The 12,185-nt window shown below is 39.1% G+C and overlaps 1 long non-coding RNA gene across 1 annotated transcript; it reads right to left on the minus strand.

The window, feature by feature from the left end:
• Positions 1 to 9,651: 9,651 nt before the first annotated feature.
• Positions 9,652 to 10,262, minus strand: LOC124283057. Its single transcript, XR_006900293.1, has 3 exons — positions 10,170 to 10,262; positions 9,881 to 9,927; positions 9,652 to 9,710 (listed from the first exon to the last, which is right to left on the minus strand). It is a non-coding gene; the product is annotated as an uncharacterized LOC124283057 (long non-coding RNA).
• Between the last annotated feature and the right edge of the window lie 1,923 nt (positions 10,263 to 12,185).

Here is a 12,185-nt window from a genome sequence, read left to right on the forward strand (position 1 = left end):
TGTTTAATGTTGCACATTGTACCTCATAACATTCACCATATACCGACACAGTGACGGCTTGAACTGTTTAATGTTGAACTTTGTACCTCATAACATTCACCATACACCGACACAGTCAGGACTTGAACTGTTTAATGTTGCACATTGTACCTCATAACATTCACCATATACCGACACAGTGACGGCTTGAACTGTTTAATGTTACACATTGTACCTCATAACATTCACCATATACCGACACAGTGACGACTTGAACTGTTTAATGTTGCACATTCATAACATTCACCTCATAACATTCACCATACACCGACACAGTGACGGCTTGAACTGTTTAATGTTGCACATTGTACCTCATAACATTCACCATACACCGACACAGTGACGACTTGAACTGTTTAATGTTGCACATTGTACCTCATAACATTCACCATATACCGACACAGTGACGACTTGAACTGTTTAATGTTGCACATTGTACCTCATAACATTCACCATATACCGACACAGTGACGACTTGAACTGTTTAATGTTGCACATTGTACCTCATAACATTCACCATATACCGACACAGTGACGACTTGAACTGTTTAATGTTGCACATTGTACCTCATAACATTCACCATATACCGACACAGTGACGACTTGAACTGTTTAATGTTGCACATTGTACCTCATAACATTCACCATGTACCGACACAGTGACGACTTGAACTGTTTAATGTTGCACATTGTACCTCATAACATTCACCATATACCGACACAGTGACGACTTGAACTGTTTAATGTTGCACATTGTACCTCATAACATTCACCATATACCGACACAGTGACGACTTGAACTGTTTAATGTTGCACATTGTACCTCATAACATTCACCATATACCGACATACAGTGACGACTTGAACTGCTTTAATGTTGCACATTGTACCTCATAACATTCACCATATACCGACACAGTGACGACTTGAACTGTTTAATGTTGCACATTGTACCTCATAACATTCACCATATACCGACACAGTGACGACTTGAACTGTTTAATGTTGCACATTGTACCTCATAATATTCACCATGTACCGACACAGTGACGACTTGAACTGTTTAATGTTGCACATTGTACCTCATAACATTCACCATATACCGACACAGTGACGACTTGAACTGTTTAATGTTGCACATTGTACCTCATAACATTCACCATACACCGACACAGTGACGACTTGAACTGTTAAATGTTGCACATTGTACCTCATAACATTCACCATATACCAACACAGTGACGACTTGAACTGTTTAATGTTGCACATTGTACCTCATAACATTCACCATATACCGACACAGTGACGACTTGAACTGTTAATGTTGCACATTGTACCTCATAACATTCACCATATACCGACACAGTCAGGACTTGAACTGTTTAATGTTGCCATTGTACCTCATAATATTCACCATATACCGACACAGTGACGACTTGAACTGTTTAATGTTGCACATTGTACCTCATAACATTCACCATACACCGACACAGTGACGACTTGAACTGTTTAATGTTGCACATTGTACCTCATAACATTCACCATACACCGACACAGTGACGACTTGAACTGTTAAATGTTGCACATTGTACCTCATAACATTCACCATATACCAACACAGTGACGACTTGAACTGTTTAATGTTGCACATTGTACCTCATAACATTCACCATATACCGACACAGTGACGACTTGAACTGTTAATGTTGCACATTGTACCTCATAACATTCACCATATACCGACACAGTCAGGACTTGAACTGTTTAATGTTGCCATTGTACCTCATAATATTCACCATATACCGACACACAGTGACGACTTGAACTGTTTAATGTTGCACATTGTACCTCATAACATTCACCATATACCGACACAGTCAGGACTTGAACTGTTTAATGTTGCACATTGTACCTCATAACATTCACCATATACCGACACAGTGACGGCTTGAACTGTTTAATGTTGCACATTGTACCTCATAACATTCACCATATACCGACACAGTGACGGCTTGAACTGTTTAATGATGCACATTGTACCTCATAACATTCACCATACACCAACACAGTGACGACTTGAACTGTTTAACATTCACCATATACCGACACAGTGACGACTTGAACTGTTTAATGATGCACATTGTACCTCATAACATTCACCATACACCGACACAGTGACGACTTGAACTGTTTAATGTTGCACATTGTACCTCATAATACTTACCCATACACCGACACCGCTCCCAGTAGAAGAAGGAATGCTATCATGGTTGCTGAAAAAGATGACGAAAGTTGAGCCTAAGACTACAGTAAGCTAAGGTTATCACGAACTTAAAGTGACCAGTTGTGTTAGTTCGTCATACGCATTTGGGCTGAAAGTATACTCCAAGTTGTCGGGACCAAGAAACCAGTTCGTCATACGCATTTGAGCTGAAAGTATACTCCAAGTTGTTGGGACCAAGAAACCAGTTCGTAATATTTGTCTGCCCGTTATAAAACAGTTAAAGAGGGCACCTGGTCATAATACATAATACATAATACGTGTTAAAGAGGGCACGTAGTCATACATACGTGTTAAAGAGGGCACGTAGTCATACATAATACGTGTTAAAGAGGGCATGTGGTCGTACGTAATACGTGTTAAAGAGGATACCTGGTCATATATAATACGTGTTTAAGAGGACACGTGGTCATACATAAAACGTGTTAAAGAGAGCACGTGGTCATACATAATACGTGTTAAAGATGACTCGTAGTCTTGGTTCATGCTAGAACTTGCAAGCGTTGACAGGACACACAGTTTGTTTGCTTGTTTGTTTGTGTTTTAACGCCGCACCCATCAATATTCCAGCTATTATATATGGCGGCGGTCTGGAAGTAATCTGTACAATCTAGCATGGGTTGGTGGAGATCAGTTCTAATCGGATCTTCACGGGTTCTTACAGGAGGTCTAAGTATATGTACAAAATGTTTGTGAAACGGTTAATTTATTTTGGGGAACATTTCCGGTATCGTGCAAAAACTTGCAGACGCTTGTTTTGTAAATTATATCAAATCACTTGATGTCATTGGTATTACTGAAACTTGGTCGCTTGACTTCGACCTGGAAAGTATATTCAGTGATTCTACGTTGATACAAAAAAATATCTAATAAGGGGAGAGCTTCCGGGGGATATCGTAGTATTGATAAAGAAACAATTCTATGATTACATGAAATGGTCTAAAGAAACAGAAAACACTATATTTATCATGTTTGACCGCAAACCGTTTGCACATTGTACCCCGGGGAGAGCTTCCGGGGGATATCGTAGTATTGATAAAGAAACAATTCTATGATTACATGAAATGGTCTAAAGAAACAGAAAACGCTATATTTATCATGTTTGACCGCAAACCGAACATGAGTCTCATTAACCTATTCAGACAATGACCTACTTTTCAGCCGATCCTAATTTTCTCGTGTGAAAGTGAAAAGAGTCACCAGCAACAACTATCGTTACACTGAATTCAAATTTCTTGTTTCATAAGAAATGGTATTTACGCGTTAATTTTAAACTTTAATAACATCGTATTTCTATATTTTATGGCGAGGTGTAGGCAGCATGACCTTAGATAAGACGTCACAGACTGCCCCTGTTTGATGAGGTCGTAAAATGATTCACAATTCATCTGGCTCACTGGTTACACACGTTATGTGTTCTTTAGGCTGTTTCAAAGCCATGGTCTTAGTAACAAAATGAGTAAGCTTTTGTCTAATTTGTATGAGAACGTGAAGGCATGTGTTAAAAATAATCAAGAATTTTAGGAAACGTTCCAATTACAACTTAGTGTAAGGCAAGGATGTTTACTTAGTCCATTCCTGTTTTCATTCTTCATCCATGAGCTTGTTGTTCAAATCGAAACTAATTGTTCAAGTGGCATATACCTTCATCTAGAAATAGTCAAAATTTCCCGTCTGTTGTTCGCAGACGACGTTGTGTTGTTTTCAAGCAGCGTTAGTGGCCTCCAAAATCAAATAAATGAACTTGAACATTATTGTGATAATGGAAATTAACAGTAAATAGAGAGAAAACAAAAATCGTAGTCTTTAAAAAGGGAGGTAAACTTTCTGAAAAAGAAAAGTGGTTATTAAAGGGATTACACCTAGACTGTGTTAGCTATTATAAATATTTGGGTTAAAATTTGCATTTTACAAATGGTTTGTCTTGGACAATGCATGTCAAATATGCTTCTCTCCAAGTGCAAAAAGCACTTATCGGTATTATGAAGACAATAAGTACACTTGAAGATATTAATTACAAAATCTTTTTGAAGAATTTGGACGTATGGAGCAGAAATCTGGGGATTAGTAGACTTTCATCAAATAGAAAGAATACACTTGTATGCATGCAAGAAATATCTTGGTGTTGAATTGAATACAGTTAATGCAGCGGTTTACGCTGAATGTGGCAGATATCCAATGCTCTTGTTTACAAGCATAAAAGTTGTCAAATACTGGTTAACACTGTTAAATACGCCTCCATGTCGTTTAACGAAAAAATGTTACAACATGATGTTATTGTATGATGAAAATGGACAAAGAAATTGGACACCTCACCATGTTAAGAACGTCTTTTTCTCTATTGGCTTCAGAAACTTTTGGAATGCACAATATGTAGAATCTCATACAATTTGCAACATTTATTCAGTCGTTAACCGTAAGACTTAAAGACACATATCTTCAAACATGGTGTGAGAAAATATCATTGTCAAGTAAATGTTTTTATTATTCAAAATTTAAAAAGTTATCTATTCAATGAAGTATACTTATCATGAGTTAATATAAATAAATTTAGGCTATCACTTGCAAGATTCCGATGTTCATGTCACGATTTGTTGATTGAAAGTGGCAGATATAAAAATGTTAAAAAAGAAGATAGAATGTGTACACTTTGTAATTTAAATGAAATTGAAGACGAATATAACATTCTTCTCATCTGTCCATCGTATAATTCAACACGTTGTAAATATGTTAAAAGGTATTACAATATCCTAGCTTTATAGAATTCTCTGCTCTTGTTATATACAGTAAAAATAAAAATATATTACAAAATCTTGCCACATTAATTCACATTGCAATGTTGTATAGAACAAAAGTTTTATCACTGTAATGTAAATATATTTATGTATGTAATTCCCCATCATATATGTATATGTACTATAGGCCTGTGGCCTGTTCAGTACGAAATAAAGATTGATTGATTACAAATGGTCGCTTTAACAGTACACTTGTTAGAGATCAGGAAGCATCCTGGTAACCTGAAACAGAAATTGTAATACAAGACGTTACCTGTTGAACGTACGCAAGTCAGATGGACTGTTCCGCTGGAAGTATTATCATTTAAGTAGAGTTTTGGAAAGGGAGTGCTATAAGGAGCACCAAAGTTCACAGATATTTCATGACATCTGCCATGTCCTTAGGTCAAGTCACGGACTTCAGGTCACGATAGCAAAAAATGTTGAAGCACCATCAAGATAATTGGAAGTCCGACAGCTATAGCGTACTATAACTGCCATCGCGTGGCGCGTACAAAACGCTATAAAAAAGACAACGTCGTGCAGAAATAAACAAGAATGAACTACGACAAAAATAAAAAAGCGACGTCGTGTTTAGAAATTGTTATATTGGAAAATGGGGAAATAACCTTTTGTGATGCAGTTGTACTGCTAGTGATCTCTAATCACTGATCAACAAGCTCAACCTATATTATTACTTATGTAAGTAAACTAATCAAGGGGTTAGTGCCAGAACACCTTAAGTAAAACATTCGTCAAATTCAGTTAACAGTATTAATGCGCTCACATACTGATATGTTATTCATACAAGAAAGCGCATAGCAATCAGGGGATTAATTAGGTGGTAATGCTTTAGAGTTCAAACACCTTATCAATTATCTCTCCCTTGAGTTTAGACCAGGTTCTGTTATCTTACTTTACAAGTCGCCTCTGGCAGACTGTGTGGTGTCGGGGTAGAATTTCCCTTACCGGTTAAAACAACTGATATGCTAATGGAATGTTCTGGCTCTTTAGATTTACAGCTGATAAGGACCCTCTCCGTGGTCAGATGGTCTTAATTATTGTTATTCTGTTGTGGCCATATATATAGTATGACCAGAAATTATTGAGAATTTTAGGAATATGTTTAATTGGATTTCTATTATAAACAACCTTGACCAGCTATCAAGTGCATGGTTTCATTAACTCCGTTAATCCTTTTTCATTAGTTTGTGAAGAGTGATCCCCCTTTGTTTACTTGCTAGCAGACGACATTTTCAGTGATCCTCAGTATGGATGATTTAGAGAAGGGGAAGTTGATTTTAGAGTATTATAACAAGGACATCAGATCAGCGAAAGTGATTTCAAGTAGAACAGGCATCCCTTTGTCCACTGTTTATCGTTGCAAATGGATATGGCATTGAGCACCAGGCAGGCGCAGGTAGGCCCAGAAAATTGACTGTCGGTGATAGGAGGCGGCTTGGTATTCTTGTTTCTAAAAACAAACGAAGGAGTTTAGAAAACTTAAGGTTGGATTTGATTGATAGAGGAACTGTGGCTGTCTGTAAGGAGACAATTAGAACTGAGCTGCATGCAATGGGTTGGCAGAAAAGTCGAGGAATTCCATCACAGATCATGAAACCTGACAAAAAGGAGCGAAGGTTGAACTGGTGCTTACAGCATAGAATTTTAACTGGGACAATGTGATTTTTTCAGATGAAAGTTCTGTGTGGCTGTTTCCTAATACACTGAAATTCTGGACCAAACAAACTGAAAAACCTTTGTATCAGCACCCAAAGTACAGTCCGAAATTTAGCGTGTGGGGTGGCATATCTGAAGGGAATATGAACAGTGAGCGGTACACAGATATTCTCGAGAAACATTTACTTGAATCTGCTCACGTGTTCTATGGAATTTTTTGGATATTCCAGCTGGACAACGACCCAAAACATCGTTCAAAGCATTCACAGGCCTGGTTTCGGACCCAAAATATGACATATCCAGCCTTAAGTTTTCTAAACTCCTTCGTTAGTTTTTCGAAACAAGAATACCAAGCCGCCTCCTGTCACCTACAGTCAATTGTCTGGGCCTACCTGCGCCTCCCTGGTGCTCAATGCCATATCCATTTGTAATATTTTTCAAAACACGATAAACAGTGGACAAAGGGATGCCTGTTCTACTTGAAATCACTTTAGCTGATCTGATGTCCTTGTTATAATACTTTAAAATCAACTTCCTCTTCTCTAAATCATCCATACTGAGGATCACTGAAAATGTCGTCTGCTAGCAAGTAAACAAAGGGGGATAACTCTTTCACAAACTAATGAAAAAGGATTAACGGAGTTGTCTCTCTTGAATGAAACATTTATCAGAAATATTACTTCCTAATAACTTTTATATAAAGGAACATAATATCAAAGTTGACAAAAACTATGCATTTAAGGCATATATATAATCATTTTAAATAAATTTGACCAAATTAGAATGAATGACTAAATTTGCTTGGGCATTTTGTAGATGGGGCAGTTCGACTGGTACCCATGAGATATATATTATCAAAATTAGTGAGAGATTTCAAATGAGCTTGAAAATGTATCGGTATAACGTTCTTTTCGGTTTGGAGCCCTAAATGCTGCAGTCTACCTGAAACATTGCCGAATACAACGTCAAATCATGAAGTACTTGTTGCTTTCATTGTTTTCCATTTTGTCCTATTACGTCGGCATCAGACTCGCTATTTGTCAGAAGTGTGTGCTGACAAGATGTCATTCTAAGGCTGTGACCGAGTACCATAACAATTTCCAATAACCAAACACTGGGGAAACATACATTGTCCTGACTAGTATTTTATAATTCACCATTTTTCGAGGAATAACCTATCTGTGTCGCGAATATTATCTCTGCTCAACCAGGCTGGGAGACTTGATACCTTATTAATGAGAACTAGGATCCTAATTATTTTCAACAAAATAATTCCAGAGTAATTTTTGAAGCAGATAATTTCTGTTTTCCCCCGTCTGAAGCATAATTATTTTGTTTTTAAATCCCAGACACTGGGAACTGCAATTACATTATTTTTTAAAATTCTTAGGGACTGGTCATATATTTATTGGGGTGGGTGTGCTGGTTGGAACTGTATCACATTTTGCTGACAAATAGTATTCTTGCTAAATGATATGGTCTATTTTTAAATTAAATTCACCTCAAGCGGTGCCTCCGTTTCACTTGATTCTTCTTCTTCATCTTCACTGGAAGATTGTTTTGCAAGAAGTAAAATCGGATCGTATTGATATGGACTAACATCCATTTCAGAAAAGACATCAGATACATATTTTACTGCTTCAGAATCCATGGACACTGTTCAGTTGTGAGGTAAAATCAAAGAGGAAGCCATCATCAACAGGCACTTATGACGTCATGTCATGTGATACCCCCTCTGCTCATTAACTGTCAGGTGTTTCCGTAATAGGCGGAAATACGAGTACGTTTTTGTTTTGTTTTTATTGCTATTTTACAAACCTTTTGCTCAATTTTAATCACGGAAGGTGACTTTTAGAATATCCTTTTACAATATATCAAAAGTTTTCCAAAAGTGAGTGAACGAGTTGGTTTTTACGCAACTTTTAGCAATATTCCATCAATATCACGGCTGGAGACACCAGAAATGGGCTTCACGCATTGAACCATGTGAGGAATCGAACCCGGGTCTTCAGCGTGACGATCCAACGCTTTAACCACTAGGCTACCCCACCCTCCCCCACCGGCAGATGTCCTGATGGACGGTAGGAGTAAGATGGGAAATTACAAAGTTGACGTTTTAAGAATAGTAGTGCATAACACTGATTCCATGTTGCATTAAAGTGAACTGGCGGTGAATGTCATTTTCCTATTACAGTTGACTAGCCACTGCGTGTGTTTGTGGCCGGGGGATAGGATGCGATCACCTTTTTGCGACAATCTGGAATCTTCACTTATGTTATATTCACATGCTCATGATATAGTATTTTCGGAATCGGACAATCAATCCAGTATTTAAAATAGTCTACTTTGATATTATTTACTAATTGTACGCTGTATCGTGCCACACACAATCCACCCTGTTAGACTGACTGGCTGAATTTTAGTTTTACGCCGCTTTTAGCAATATCACGGCGGGAGACACCAGAAATGGGCTTCACAAATTGTACCCATGTGGGGATTCGAACCCGGGTCTTCGGCGTGACGAGCCAACGCTTTAACCACTGGGCTACCCCGCCCCCACCCTGTTAGAACTGGACTTCAGTGACCCATGCTTGTCGCAAGAGTGTGGTTAGACAGGTGACGTGGTGTGGTTGACACCTGTCATCGTATCTCAAGTGCGTTGACCGGTACGTCAGATGTCAGTCACTGGATTGTCTGGCCCAGAATCAATTATTTACAGACTGCCGACATATAGTTTGCATATTGCTGCATGTTCAACAACAAACAAAACATCTGAAACGTGTATATTGTTATAGAAACAAATTAGTGAGAATGAACAATATGACAGAATAAATAATGAATCAATGAATATTTCATGAACAAATGAATGAATGCTACTGTTGTTTGTATGACTTTATTTGCCATTTCTAACTCCCAGGAACGCAATTCTTGTAGATCTGAAACGAGAAAAAATATAAGGTAGTAAATTCAAACTTTGTATGTATCTTGAAATTGAACATAGATATTGTCTGTACCAGTGAGTAATATTATAAGCGACGGCATAGACTAATTGACCAATCTATGACGTCGTCATGACGTTGTTGTCAGAAAGCGGGTTGTTACTCACGTCGATCATGAATGTTTTGAACTCGGCCTCAGACAATTTACCGTCACCTGAAATATAGGGACGCGTGGGTGAAGTAGTGAGTGAGTGAGTTAGTGGAGGGAGTGTCTGTTAATGGCACAGTCACTAATGTTCCAACCATATCAGGATGTTAATCGTTATCAAATGTGAAGGTTTTATACAAGAATGCGATCTCACCGCTATTCACGGCAAACTTTCAGGTCACGAGATTAGACAGACATCTTTGAAAGGATCAATGTTTATTAAATATATAATACATGTCTCATTTTACGCTAAAATCATGTGGACACTGGTACCAGTCGTCTATTCGCTGGCCAGAGTTGCGTTCCTTGGTACGCAAGACACCTGCGATATTAGGTTCGAATCTAATTATATGTCTGGATTTATCTCCACCCGTCCTCATGCCATATATAGAAATAGCTTTCTTAGAGGCATTGAACGATTAACTCAAATAAACGATTAAAAAGATCTTATGTTTTCCTATAAATATACTTTTCCACCACTCGGCATATTGTCCCGCGTACCTTTTTCCCAAAGTGGGGAATCGAACCCGGGTCTTCGCCGTGAAGAGCGAACGCTTTAACCACCGGGCTACCCAAAGACACCCCACAATACGACAGAAACAGACCTTGCGGTCATGCAAGTGTTACAAGTATTGGTTTGTATGTGATAGACATAAGTGAAATATATTTATCAAAAGTGGGATGTTTACAACAATATGCAGGGAGATATTTGTTTCGTAATTCGTTTAACACATTGCATTCTAACATAAAGTGAACTTCAATTGAAGGCCTGACTTGTCCCTAACCGAAGAGTGAGTGAGTTGGTGAGTGTGTGAGTGTGTGGGTGGGTGGGTGAGTGTGTAGGTGGGTATGAGTGAGTGAGTGGGTGGGTAGGTGGATATGAGTGAGTGTGTGTGTGTGTGAGTGTGTAGGTGGGTATGAGTGAGTGAGTGGGTAGGTGGGTATGAGTGAGTGAGTGAGTGAGTGAGTGACGTTTTACTCCGGTTTTAACAATATCCCAGCAACATCACGGCGTCATAACCGAAGAAATACACATGGTTAATGATTATCAGAATAATGCTGACAGTTTCATGGGGGATAGGAAGGATGAATATGTGCATGTCTCTTCGACCCACATCTCTCCAGATAACTATATACTCTTTCAAAAAAGAAACTTGACATAGGAACAATTTGATTTCAGGAAAATATTTGACACAAACCAATCCATGCTGAATCACAACATGTGGGGGAATGGTTGCCGACCACAAAACGTTTGAAAAAAACCCGTTGAACAAAAACGTTACAGTCACGTTTGTAGTGAATTGCTAAAACGCACTCTATATGAACTGCACGTGCATCATGAAATTTTGTATCACCCCGGGCTGAAGCCTATGACTGTAGGCATTAGAAGGCCACATCAACGGTACTCCACATGCATTGCCACATAAGCCACTATAGACGACAAAGAGAATGCCAAGACTGACAGAAACTCAATGACACAACGCCATCGGTCGTTTACAAGGAAGGGCATCGCAGCATGAGGTGGCAAGTCACTTCAGCGTGTCCAGACAGACCATCTCAAAGCTATGGACCTGGTAGAATAATACTGGGAGTGTTAATGATAGACTCAGGTCAGGTCGACATAGAGTTACCACCGCCGCTCAGAATCGCCACATCTGGTTGAGACATCTTCGTTCACGCACCACGACCGCAACATCCACCACAACCCAAATCCCTGGACTGCACCGAATCTCCGACCAGACAGTGCGCAGTCGGCTACGGGAAGTCGGATTTTTTGCCAGAAGACCTGTTCGACATAACGTTGTCACAAAGTCACCGGGCTGAACGTCTATAATGGTGCAGACATTGAGTGAGATGGCCGTGGGCAAGATGGAGGACAATTTTGTTCTCAGATGAGTCTCTGTTTCTTCTCAGACGTGCTGATGGACGTTCACGTGTATACAGACGTCGGAACGAACGTTACGCCGATAACTGTGTATAGCAGGTCGATATATTTGGTAGTGGAAGTGTCATGGTGTGGGCAGGTATCCATCATAATGGCCGGCTAGCTCTTGTGCACGTGGCAGGTGCATTGAATGGGGTTCGCTATCGAGACGAGATTTTGCAACGTCACGGCGTTCCCTTCATCAACGTCAACGGTAGTTCTTTCCAGCATGACAAGGCTCGACCTCACGTTGCTCGTGTTTGCCAGGACTTCCTTCAGCAAAACAGCGTTCAGGTGTTACCATGGACTTCTCGATCACCCGATTTGTCCCCATTGAACA

Source organism: Haliotis rubra, unplaced genomic scaffold, assembly GCF_003918875.1.
Source record: "Haliotis rubra isolate DU_JTF1 unplaced genomic scaffold, ASM391887v1 Scf309, whole genome shotgun sequence".
In the NCBI taxonomy this organism is placed as follows: Eukaryota; Metazoa; Mollusca; class Gastropoda; order Lepetellida; family Haliotidae; genus Haliotis; species Haliotis rubra.